Consider the following 11632-nt stretch of genomic DNA (forward strand, 5'->3'; position numbering starts at 1 on the left):
GAAGGATCCAGGGTGAGTCATTTAGTTTAATTTGTAATTAAACACAGTCATTTGTAATTGTACTACAGTCACTCTACAGTCTAAAATAAAGAGCACAGCTTACTTGCAAAACTCTCCTCAGGGTAAGACGAGATCTGTCCTTCACTGTAACCGATTTCAAATGGTGCTAGAAACAAAAGCAGACTCTGAACACCAAAAGTAATCGGTCAACCTTGGAGAAAGGACTAAGAGCTTGAGCTGAGCGGTGCTTCAGGAAGTGATTCCTTTAGCTCTGGACACCTTATGGGACACTTCCTGTTGCTGGGCCAGTGAAATACTTCCCACCCCAAGAACACTGATTTCAAATGGTGCTAGATAGATGATAATACTCTAAGCCACCATCTGAAACCAGCTTCCAAGGGGGGCACCTCTGACAAAACAAACAAAACAAAAAAAAAGCATCCTTCTGTGGCGTAAAGCATCCTCAAACCTAAAAAAGTAATGGAAAACTGACATTAATAAGAGCAGAAAATAGTGGGAAACAATTAGTTTGATTCGTTGTTAGCTTGACCCGAGAAATAAGTCACTCATATTTTTTTCCAAGAGGGAAAAAATGGGTTATGGAAGCGAGAATTGGAAAAAACTTGGATCTCTGTAGTCTAGGCCCATGCAGCATATTCTCTAAAGTTATTAATTACTGTTAATTATTAAGAGTTAGACTTCCATTTCTCATCAGGTAGTTACATTTCATCATCAACTGAAAGGGTAAAAAGGATAGGAGTGGTACTCCGTAGCATCCACAAAGTGAAATGCATCTTTTATGGAACAGTCGATTATACATAATCGTATGAAATGTGTCTGTTTGCAGATTATGCATTAAACAAACAGCCATAATGCAACACCACAGACTGTTGTACTGTTAGTCTTTTAGTTGGGGAAGTTGACTTTGAGGGATAGTTGGGTGTTTCGAGGAGGGGTATGAGCTACTTATGGATAGTCAGAGTATAACCTACAGTAGACGGCGGTCGACACACCTCCAGTTTGGAGAAACAAGCAAGAGTGACCAAAAATAAATAAATGAATATTAGTCTCAGAGTACGCTTTATGTAGGATATTTTCGCCGGTCTACCTTGCCATGAGACAGCTATTTTCGACGGGGAAGTGAAACTGAACACTCTGGCCAAAGCCAAAGACTCCATTGAGAAGAACAGTAATTTAACCTCGCAGAACACAAGGATTGGTGGTCTAACGCGGCCTCAGTAGGTTAGTTTGTTTGTGGTTTGTGTGACTTTGCTGAATCCAAACTAACCAAAGTCCCACAATGACGCAAACAAACCGATCAAGGCAGCGGTAGACTAGAAACTACTGTGTTCTTCAAAGTAGAATTACTACCCCCCCCCCCCCCCCCCCCCCCGCATAGATAATGGCCCATCCCTTTAAATTAGATCTGAGAGAGGAATCTGAAGAAGAGGTACCCGCTGTTAGATGCGCTGCCGTGTCAAGTCTCGGTTCACCTGGAGGCCTTACCAATTGCAAGTTGAACAATTCCATTACGCTGATGAATTAGTGATAGGCGTTTTTCAATTTTGTCTGTCTCTAACCTTGATTTTGACGGAAGCCTATCAGCATCTTGGGAGACTGTCAGAGACTTCGAATGAAATGCACGCTGGGATGGTTTCGGTTCATGCTCTCGCTCAGGAAGAAGCTTGATTCACCGCTCTGGTTCAGGACAGAGAGCAGAGAGAGAGGAGGGAAACAGATGAAGGGAGAGTAAGAGAGACAGAAAGATGAAATAGAAAACCACTGAGAAGGCACCAGAACACCTCTCGCTCTCTCTCTCTCTCTCTCTCTCTCTCTCTCTCTCTCTCTCTCTCTCTCAATCTATTTGTCTCTAACACACCCACGCGACTGATCCGATACTTGATCCGAGCTTCGCGGATGTGTGAACGGCCAAAACAAGAACGGTCACACAAAACACTGCAACTGCATGTCTTTCAAGCTCACCAGCAGCTCTATGCATACGGAGATATGGATGAGTCCTCTTCTCTCTGCTGCTTGGTAGAACAGTGAGGATGATAAGTGTGTTGTTCTCCGGGCCACTACGGGGGGGGGGGGGGAGAAAAGCAAGGAAGTGGCAGTGAATCGCTGGCAATGAGAGCCATGACGCAGACGCGCAGCTACAAAAGCACTGACAGGGTGGGGCAAGGACAGGTAGTGGCCAGTTCACCGACTTGTTGCCAAGTCTTTCAACAAAGTACAAATCTACCCAACCGTTTCTAACATCCTTTTTTTTCCTTTTTTTCCTCCCCTCCTGCTGTTTTAACACTTTGCATGCAGGAGAAAGGACCACTAACAATTCATTGTCTTGCTTCAAACCCCGCGTGTCCCTCCAGAACACACACCCACACACAGTCTGCCTTCATTTCTTTGTGTCTCAAAACTGACTAAAGCACAATCAGAGAAGCTTAGCCCAAAACATGCCATTTACTTTGATTTTCACAATAAGAGGAAGGAGAAAATCCCCACGGCCTTTAAAAGTCCTTATCAGGGTTCAGATGGACCAGGCCAAGCCATTTCTTTTCTTTTTTTGTGTGAGGGCTGTTTGTGTACACATAGTGCGGCTATGTGCGTGTGTGTGTGCGTGTGTGTGTGTGTGTGTGTGTGTGTTTGCACTGTAGCCACAGTGACGGCTCTGATCAGAGGGCCTGTCTGTCCGTAGGTGTCTGGTTCCTTTGCCTGGCTGGCTCAACCCAACCCTGTCAGTTTTCTTTTTCTGGGGTTGTTTGTTGCTTGTGCACCACTGGACCTGTTGTGTAACACTTATAACAGATTTAAAGGGACAGGAAGCCTTCAGAGAGTGGCCACCAACAGAATCAGAATTGAACTGTGCGGCACCCCGGGGAAACCCAAAGGGGTGACTATCTCCACAGCCGGTCTTTAATTACAGAGAAATAATAATATAAAACCAACAGGAAATTGCGATGCGAGTAAACTGAAGTGAAACATGAACAATACTTCCTTACACAAATAGTTCTGTGACCCCCCCCCCCCCCCCCCCCCCATAGTGGTGAGGTGAGAACCAGCACTGATGCTAAGAATCATCATCTTCTTTACGACCATCTTTTTAAAAAGAAAAGAAAAAAGGCAGTGATAGTACAGTACGTTATACCATCAGCACATTTAGAGGAGAGGGAGCGAGAGAGAAAGAGAGAGAAAGACGCTGACTGTAGAGGCTGGAGCTGCAATGCAGACCACGGGCAGCCTCACTCGCTCTTGCATCATCTCAGAAGTGAGGCATCTTTCGGATGTTGGACTTCTAGTCAGGAAAACGAGAACGAGAGGAGCTCTCCGTCTCTCTCGTCTAGGGATTTAAATCCTTCCTCATCGTCGCAGATATCAGGCATGCAGACAATGCTGACCAGCTCTCTTTTACCGACAGATCCCAGTGAACAGGGCAGCCTGGGTAACGACACCATAGTATCCCATAATTTCATAGAAAGAAAAAAAAAAAAAGGAGCCGATACGTCGCTGCACATTTGTAGGAAGGAACAATGTAATTTGGTGTGAATTGGGACGGTGTCTATTGGTACATTTCCAATTAATTAATTCTGATTAACTGCTCGTGCAGCTTTGAGTCAGTGCGCAGAAGGTTACATGCAAATATTTTGAAATTTGTTTACAGGCAAAAATATGGAGTACAAAAATTGTAATTCTTCCAAATAAACATATTTAATCTGATTTAAATGGATCACTGCCAGTTTCTTCAGTAATTCATCTTTTAGCAGTTCTTTCAAGGAAATTCATCCTGGAAATCAACACCTGCTTATAAACGTAACACAATTAACAGAAGAGAAATGCCTTTGACCATTGTCTCTATTGTTGTTGCCCTTTTTTTTTAGGAAACTAGGATGGAAATTATTGGGAGATTACGGTATCTGTGAGACAATGAGGTTGGCCTAATGCATCACAGGAGGCAGGCCTGGATAGAAACGTCAGCATCGGCTAGAGCAGCGGTTTTCTGGATGCCTCTGGGATGATGATTATGTTATTTGATCTCATAGCCACTTACTGGACAATGGAGCCAAATATTGACATAACTTTAGATTACACTAAATGCATACAAATCTTCTCATCTTAAAACACTTATTAGTTTCAGATAAAATATTAAAATTCCCCAAAACTTCTGTGTCTCTGAACTCATTTAGACTTCTATGTGATCTTCTTTTGAAAGCTGATGTAACTAATGAAATATCTTGATCCCCGGCAGCGATCCGATTCATCTCTTACTAGCTTTCTAAACCCACCGAGGTTACAACTTTTACAAAACTTTTTATTCGACTATTAATAAATGAACAGCTCAATCCATATAAACACACATGGCACTCATGTATGCATAGACAAGTGTTTCTGCAACCGCAAAGCCTTTGTAGAAGAGAACAGTGCTTTTTTTTTAACCAATCAGACGTTGAACTCCAGCTGCCCCAGCTTTGCAATAAGCCAATAAAAGCACTGCTGTGCAGCATGTGGAGCTCCTCCCACCCAATGAGAAGCCAGCGATTGGCACGGTGGCCTGTGATGCAGCAGCTTTAGGAAGTCCAATGCATGTGAAGTGGAGAGAAGCCAAAAGCGGAGCCACCAAGAGAGCAAAGTAAACAAGTTCTCTCTCTTTCTCGGTCTCAGTTTCTCTCTCCTCCTTCCCTGTCTTTCTCTCTCTGATCCTGAGCCATGACATTTAGCCCCTTCTGTCGCTCGATAGCTGTGGACTGGTTGAAGAGAAGTCCAGCCCCAAAACAAAGACTGCGTCACCATCTCTGTCTCTCCTAACTACGCAGAAACAAAATATCTTGGGAAGGGTTTTTTACCAAATCCCAGCGGCCCTGGGGTGGGTGGGGTTGTGGGGGGGTGAAAACAAATCACATGACACAAGTGCCACTAGCCACAGACACCGAGCTGATCTGTTGTCTGATAGCAGCATTCAGCTGGATGCCAACCAGTCTCTGCCTTCACACATGCCCGTTTCTCCATGCTCACTCGTTCCTTTAACTCCATCAAGAGAGTTAACCACAAGTAAAGGCTAGCAGTCAACAGTTCGAACACAGACTCACAAGTGTACACACGTCGTGACATAAACGGTTACCCTCTTTGACGAAAAATTCAACAACGAACTTATCCTGTCGTTTTTTTAAGAAGGCTGCTGTAATGTCCACCTGGCTGCGTCTGCGCACACTCCCATAAAAGCGGTGTATTAAACGTCTAATACTGTCTCATAATAGGTCAGACGGCACCATGCATGATTGCATTCACCTATTTTCACCAATGTAATCATCCGTCCTCCTTAAGGTGATGGTGGCAAAAAAAAAAGGAAAAAGGCAACGTTTGAATACGTTGATAATTCTCGGCAAAACACTCCAGACCGAGCTTCGTTGTGATATTAAGAACCTTCCAGAATATTCTTTTGTTAACCCCTTTGTTGCACCTCTGCCCACCCAAACCACACACACACCTTACCATGTTATCACAACAAGACCTAGAGAAACTGTCACATCTTCAGCATCCATGTTGAAACTCCCGATACCAGTTCACAGGATCTACAAAGCGTACACACACACACACACACACACACACACACACACACACACACACACACACACACAGACGCACGCAGACACACACAGAGCAGAACAAAACTACCGAGGAGGAAGAGGAGGAGAAAGCTGAGGTTGTCCGAAACCATTGTGGCGACTTCGGGTGGAAAAAAAAAAAACTCGATGACTCTGAGCTTCTGTTATCTCAGCTTCTGTTTCTCCTGACATGAAAAAGTGACGTAGCAACTAATCCAAAATCTCTCTCTCTCTCTCTCTCTCTCTCTCTCTGACTCTCTCTCTCTCTCTCTGACTCTCTCTCTCTCTCTCTCTCTCTCTCTCTCTCTCTCTCTCTCTCCTCCCTCCCTCCTGGTATCTCCCTCTCTCTCTCTCTCCCTTTCTGCTATCCCCCTCAAACACACGCACTCTTTATTTTCATCTTGTTGCAACAGCCGAACTGCTATTAGTCTGCTACTTCGAGCTAACAGATATACAGAGCAGAGCCCACACAAATGCATACGTACATGCGCGCACACGCACACGCACACACACAGCCTTGTACGCGCACGCAAGATCACGTTATTCCTCTTCCCGACTGTGACGCAGCACTTAATTCTCTGTGCTTTTACACTGTTGTGGCTACACAATGCAACTTCTTGATCAAGCTGAGGCAGAAACACACTAGCTAGCTGCTGACACAAGGCAAGTGAGCATGAGCAGACTGCAGTTAAAGGGACCCTTCCACCGTGGCTCCCTGTCCCCAACAGTGTGACGATGCAGTGTCCCCATTTCCCCCCCATGTCCCCTTGTCTCTCTCTCTCTCTCTCTCTCTCTCTCTCTCTCTCTCTCTCTCTCTCTCTCTCTCTCTCTCTCTCTCTCTCTCTCTCTCTCTCTCTCTCTCTCTCTCTCTCTCTCTCTCTCTCTCTCTCTCTCTCTCCTGCCCGCACTCCTCTCTGCTCTCGGCTAGAGACGCACTGGCTCCTCTGCCTGTGAGGCTGAGCTGACTGAGCTCGATCACCTGACAACCCACCGCTTTTAAAGGCACATCAACCAGCTTGTGTATCAGTTGCATAAGCACTCGGATGGTCTTTTGGCTTTTTAAAAATACAGTCTAATGAGGGATACCACTTCTCTCTCTCTCAGTCTGCAGCAAAGGGAATATTTACATAGTCTGTTTACGTTGTAATATGATGCTTTTATAATACCCACATGTTGGTTACTACAGCGATTTCTGATGTGGGAAAATGTGCTGTTTCTTATTCAGTGCGAGGTGATTGACTTTAGGCCTAGTACACATGTACTTCCTCTTTCAGTTCTTGGTGCTTCCTTCTACAGCTCTGCCCAAAACGGATCTGTTTAATCTGGTTTCTATTCAAAATAATACTGTTTATCCAGTTAAACTAATAATTAATCTTGTAGAATACCAGGAAGATTAAAAAAAAGACATTCCTGTTAAGTAGTATAATATATATGCAAGTGCATTGTATTGAATGTTAACTAGGAATGTAGCTGTTCCTTTAAAAGGTCTGTGTTCCTGTCTTATAAATAGTCTGCTTCGGTTCAGTCAAACATTAGCAGAGTTTATTTTAAGAACTTGAGTCTTTGCATTTTGTATCCGATTGTTCACATACCTTGATCAGATGATTCATCCTGTGTTATGTAAATCAGACTGAAGGGGCTGTGGGTAGATAAATAAAAAAAAAAAAAGGAGGAAAACACTTTTTAGAGTGGGAATTAAAAAAAATAATGCCCCCAACAATCAATTATTGTAATAATCTTAATTTGACTTTTGACATGGGTATGAGTAGAGACAAACGTGGAACACTCCATTGGACGAGACACTTTGGTTGGCTTCTGTAGCATTGACATGTAATGCTCTACAGTTCAGCCAATCAATGACACAATTAAACTATGGATCAAGACATACACTATGAATGGATTCTTCCTATCAATACATGATTAGTCAGAGGAAAGGTGAGTCCAAAAAAAAAAAAAAAGAGCGTGAATCTGTCATCAGGTCCTAAATTTGTCAAATTAGGCAGTTTGTGTAGCTACAGCTGCAATATTTCAAAAGGACAGACTTGGTTCTATTTTTTTTTATTCATGAGGTCATCTGTTCTATTATGTCTGTCTGCATTTCTGAACTATTAAGACATATTTAAAATAAAAATAAAAACAATGTGGCTCAGTTATCAAAAAGGTAAACACAGTTTGTGTTGAAGCAATATATATATATATATATATATATATATATATATATATATATATACATATATATATATATACATATATATATACATATACATATATACATACATATATACATATATATATATACATACATATATACATATATATACATATACATACATATATACATATATATATATATACATACACACACACACACACAGGTCTAGATTTTCATCTGGCTTTTCATATGGCTGGACATTTTCTTCCCTCAAGTACTTGAAGCTCATGAGGCCCTAATTCCCCACTGGAGCCAGAGAATACGAAGCCCACAGCTTCACCTTACAGGACTGAGAAAAGGAGAGCATCGGCAAAAGAATCAGCTTTCACCCTTGAGCTGTATGGGAAATGTAAGGGATCTGAGGGATCAAGGCATGTTTGCTCTGAGCAGACTGGTAGATGCTCAGGGTATTGATCTGAGGATGGAGGTCTATCTTCTCTTCTCGGATAAAGATGTCTGTTTATGCAGATGACTACAATAACACGAGGGAATATCAATGCAAGTTGAGCACTTGGTTTGGTGCTACATTGTCTCCTTAGAAGATTGTATAAGGTCTGAGAGCCAACCTAGTCGGCCAAGCCTTTGATTAAGAATGGTCTAGACATTTATTTACATTATTCTATTGAGTTTCAGTTGTAAAATGTTATTCTATTTCATTGTTATTGTATTAATAAATTATTTTATTGTATTTAAGTTGTATAATTTTATTTAATCATATTTTTATTTAAATAATCTAGTGTTTATTTGACATTGTTTTATTACTATGACTGTTATTTTAACTATAAATTCTAATTCATTACATTTTTTATATTTATTATCTTTGTCTAACATTTTCAAATTGCTGAATGTTTTTCTGTCAGACATCTATGAAGCACTTGGAACATCATCAACATGTTTGAAAGGTGCTGTACAAATAATGTTTGACTGACAGAGATAGATAGATAGATAGATAGATAGATAGATAGATAGATAGATAGATAGATAGATATAATAACTGATGCATTTAATGGGCTCTCATATGAATGCTATCATTTGCCCGTAGCAGTCCTACTATATCCATACCCATTACAGTGTTGCTGATAACTTTGTTATTATTGCTTTTCCCAACACCACGCAGCCTCTAAAAGAGAACAGAAAGTTTAACTGTGCTGGTGGTTTGTGTTTATGCTGATAGAGACAGGCTGCAGCTTTAAAGACACATTGAAGTACCGGTCCTTCCTGTCTGCTATTTATGCTCCTCATCCAGTGGGCAGCAGGTTAATTTTAGCCATGTCATCTATCAGCCATGCTCTGTTCTACTTCCTAAACCCGAATCCCTCCCTTGGAAAATTGCCTAGCCAACTCCATTGATATTGCTTTTGGCTGTATTGGAACAATGGACATATCTCCAAAATGCACCTTCACATACAAGAAAAGGGTATCATGTTCTTCCAGTGTTTTATTGTAAGTAATCTTTGTATTACCTGGTTTCCAGTAACCACTCAGAAGAATGCGGACAGGCTCTCTCTGGAGACGTCAGCACGTGTTCCAGCGTCACGCACTCCTCAGGTCCTGAGGAAATCCCAGGCGTTATTTGGAGACAAGTCAAACATACTACAAACTGAACTAAAATGTTTCCTTAGCCTTCAGCTCAGCTGTTTCTGGCATCAGTGTGTTGGACAAAGTCAGAGAAAAGTGACCGTTGTAGAGGTAGAATGTGACACTTTGATGCTGAAAATGACCATATACTACTGGCTCCACCTTGCACTTGAATACTATGCAACGGGTCAACTGTTATTTAGCTATGACTTTTAAACAATAATTGATATAAAAGTGCACTGTTGTGCCATTAGTCCTAAACGTTGCTGGCTGTGAAGTGTACTTGCTCTTACCTTTTACTGTAAGTTGAAAGGAATACCTACTTTCTCTCTGTGAAAAGAAAAATAGCTTACCTTTGTTTTTGTTTTTCTATTTCCCCAATATATGTATTTCCTTAGAGCCCATAAGGAACAACATGTTCTCTTACTGTGCCCCCGAAGTGGTCAGCAAATCAAAATCGGTCAATCGACTGCAGTCGGTTTGGGGTTTTGACGTCAGGAGACCGACGGATGCGTTAGTTCTCCTGTTAACAAAGTTACAGAGCACAAACTGAATAGAAACATACATTCACTTGCTCTGATGTAGTTGTTCAAACTACTGTTTTGCCATCACTCTGTAGTGTTGCACTACTACTTATAATATCTGACTCATTCTAAGAGCACTTTATCTAAATAACTTCATGCTCTGTAAAAGGTCTAAGCCTGCACAAATACGCCACCCTGTGTTGAGTAAGGGTATTGCTTTTGGAGGGTTTGTTTACATCAGGAATAAAAAGTGCGTATGACATAGAAACCTCTGGATGGATGGAGCTGAGTCAAGGTATCGACACAGGAGGCACACGCACTTAATGTTTACAAACCATAAAGAAATCTTTAGAAAGAATCAATAACACAGGGGCTTTTCTTGAACTATTTGAAGGACATCCATTTCTGCAAAAGCACAATGAGAAAAACAATGTTATATAATTTGAACTTTAGGTCTATAGTCAACAAAATGCTGTTGAATGAAATGGTAACTTATTTTACATTTCTTTACCTACGTTACAATTTAAATACAGTATGCTGAGCTGGAAACAGTATTAACTACATACAGCAGGATGCACTCTGACAGATGCAATTGTGACGCAATTCAAAGTCTGTAATTTAACATTCTTGAAAAGGTAGCAAAAATATTATTTTCCTTATGAATGATTTTTTGTTGATGAATACTAGTTAAAAGTAATTCCCCTCCTCTGTAACTTTAAAATAAACTTAACATCAATAATAACATTCAAGGATATAACAAGTTTAATCAGCCATATTCAAGTCTAAACTACTAATAACCAATACAAATAGTATAGACAATAACAACATCTACTACATACATTAAATCATTACGCAGTACCGCATGGATGCAAAGACCACTCGCTCCTGGAGGTAAATTGAAGTGCGCAACATCCTCCTGCAGCAAGCATCCAGCGCACCTCTCCATCCCACCCTGCTCTCCTGCCCTCTCGCTGGCTCTGAAGGAAAAAAAGAGATCAGGCACAAATCCACCCCAGACATGTTTCATAAGGAAACAGCTGTGATCAAATACCATGCTTATTTCCGGGTAACGTTGGAAACAACGCTGGATACTGCGCACTAGCCTAGATCGCGATAATAAAGTCACAATCATGCGTAAATTATCCCCTTTAATAAAAAAAAACAACAACCGTATAACAGTTTTAAAAACAATCAATTAAACAGCCAAATCAGAAAAACAACCTGCCGCCCACCATAAACAAAATGTAAACAAAATCTGTAAACAAAATCTATATAAATGACGGTACAGTATATGGAAGTGTAAATAAACAGTATCTCGATGGTACGATGGCTTACCGCCTCTTTCGTAACACGTCCGGTCCCTTTACTACTCCGTCACCGCTGCCATTACCTGCCATCAAGCTCCCAGTTATTATGAAATCCACAGTGGTCCCTTGCGTTAATGACAAACCCTGTCCATCGACATTTTCACAGCAACACAAACAAGCCACGCCCACCACACGCACACCCCCGTGTCCTGATTGGACGTCGCTCCGCAAGGCGTCAGCAGGATCACGTGCTTTTGACGCAAGTTTACAAACAGGCGCAGAGACTACGGAGCGTTCTCTTTAAAAACAGCCATGGTGCAGAGAGTACTGGCGACACAAGAGGGTACACTCCTCGGTACTTCCGCTTTAGCTTACATTCCGTTTCTTTCCTCTTACAGGGAGAGAGAGAGC

At 41.6% G+C, this 11632-nt stretch overlaps 1 long non-coding RNA gene across 3 annotated transcripts; it reads right to left on the minus strand.

Annotated features, from left to right (window-relative positions):
• Positions 1-1420: 1420 nt before the first annotated feature.
• On the minus strand, positions 1421-11385 carry LOC137889541 (uncharacterized). Of its 3 annotated transcripts, none has more exons than XR_011105225.1 (4): positions 11250-11385; positions 9276-10891; positions 7193-7239; positions 1421-1698 (listed from the first exon to the last, which is right to left on the minus strand). It is a non-coding gene; the product is annotated as an uncharacterized lncRNA (long non-coding RNA). The 3 variants fall into 3 exon arrangements; XR_011105226.1 differs by lacking the exon at positions 1421-1698 and having other exon boundaries at positions 3053-7239; positions 9276-9913; positions 10754-10891; XR_011105224.1 differs by lacking the exon at positions 1421-1698 and having other exon boundaries at positions 3053-7239.
• Positions 11386-11632: the final 247 nt, after the last annotated feature.

Source organism: Cebidichthys violaceus, unplaced genomic scaffold, assembly GCF_023349555.1.
Source record: "Cebidichthys violaceus isolate CVI_PGR_0920_01 unplaced genomic scaffold, fCebVio1.0.p SCAF_6, whole genome shotgun sequence".
Lineage (NCBI taxonomy): Eukaryota > Metazoa > Chordata > Actinopteri > Perciformes > Stichaeidae > Cebidichthys > Cebidichthys violaceus.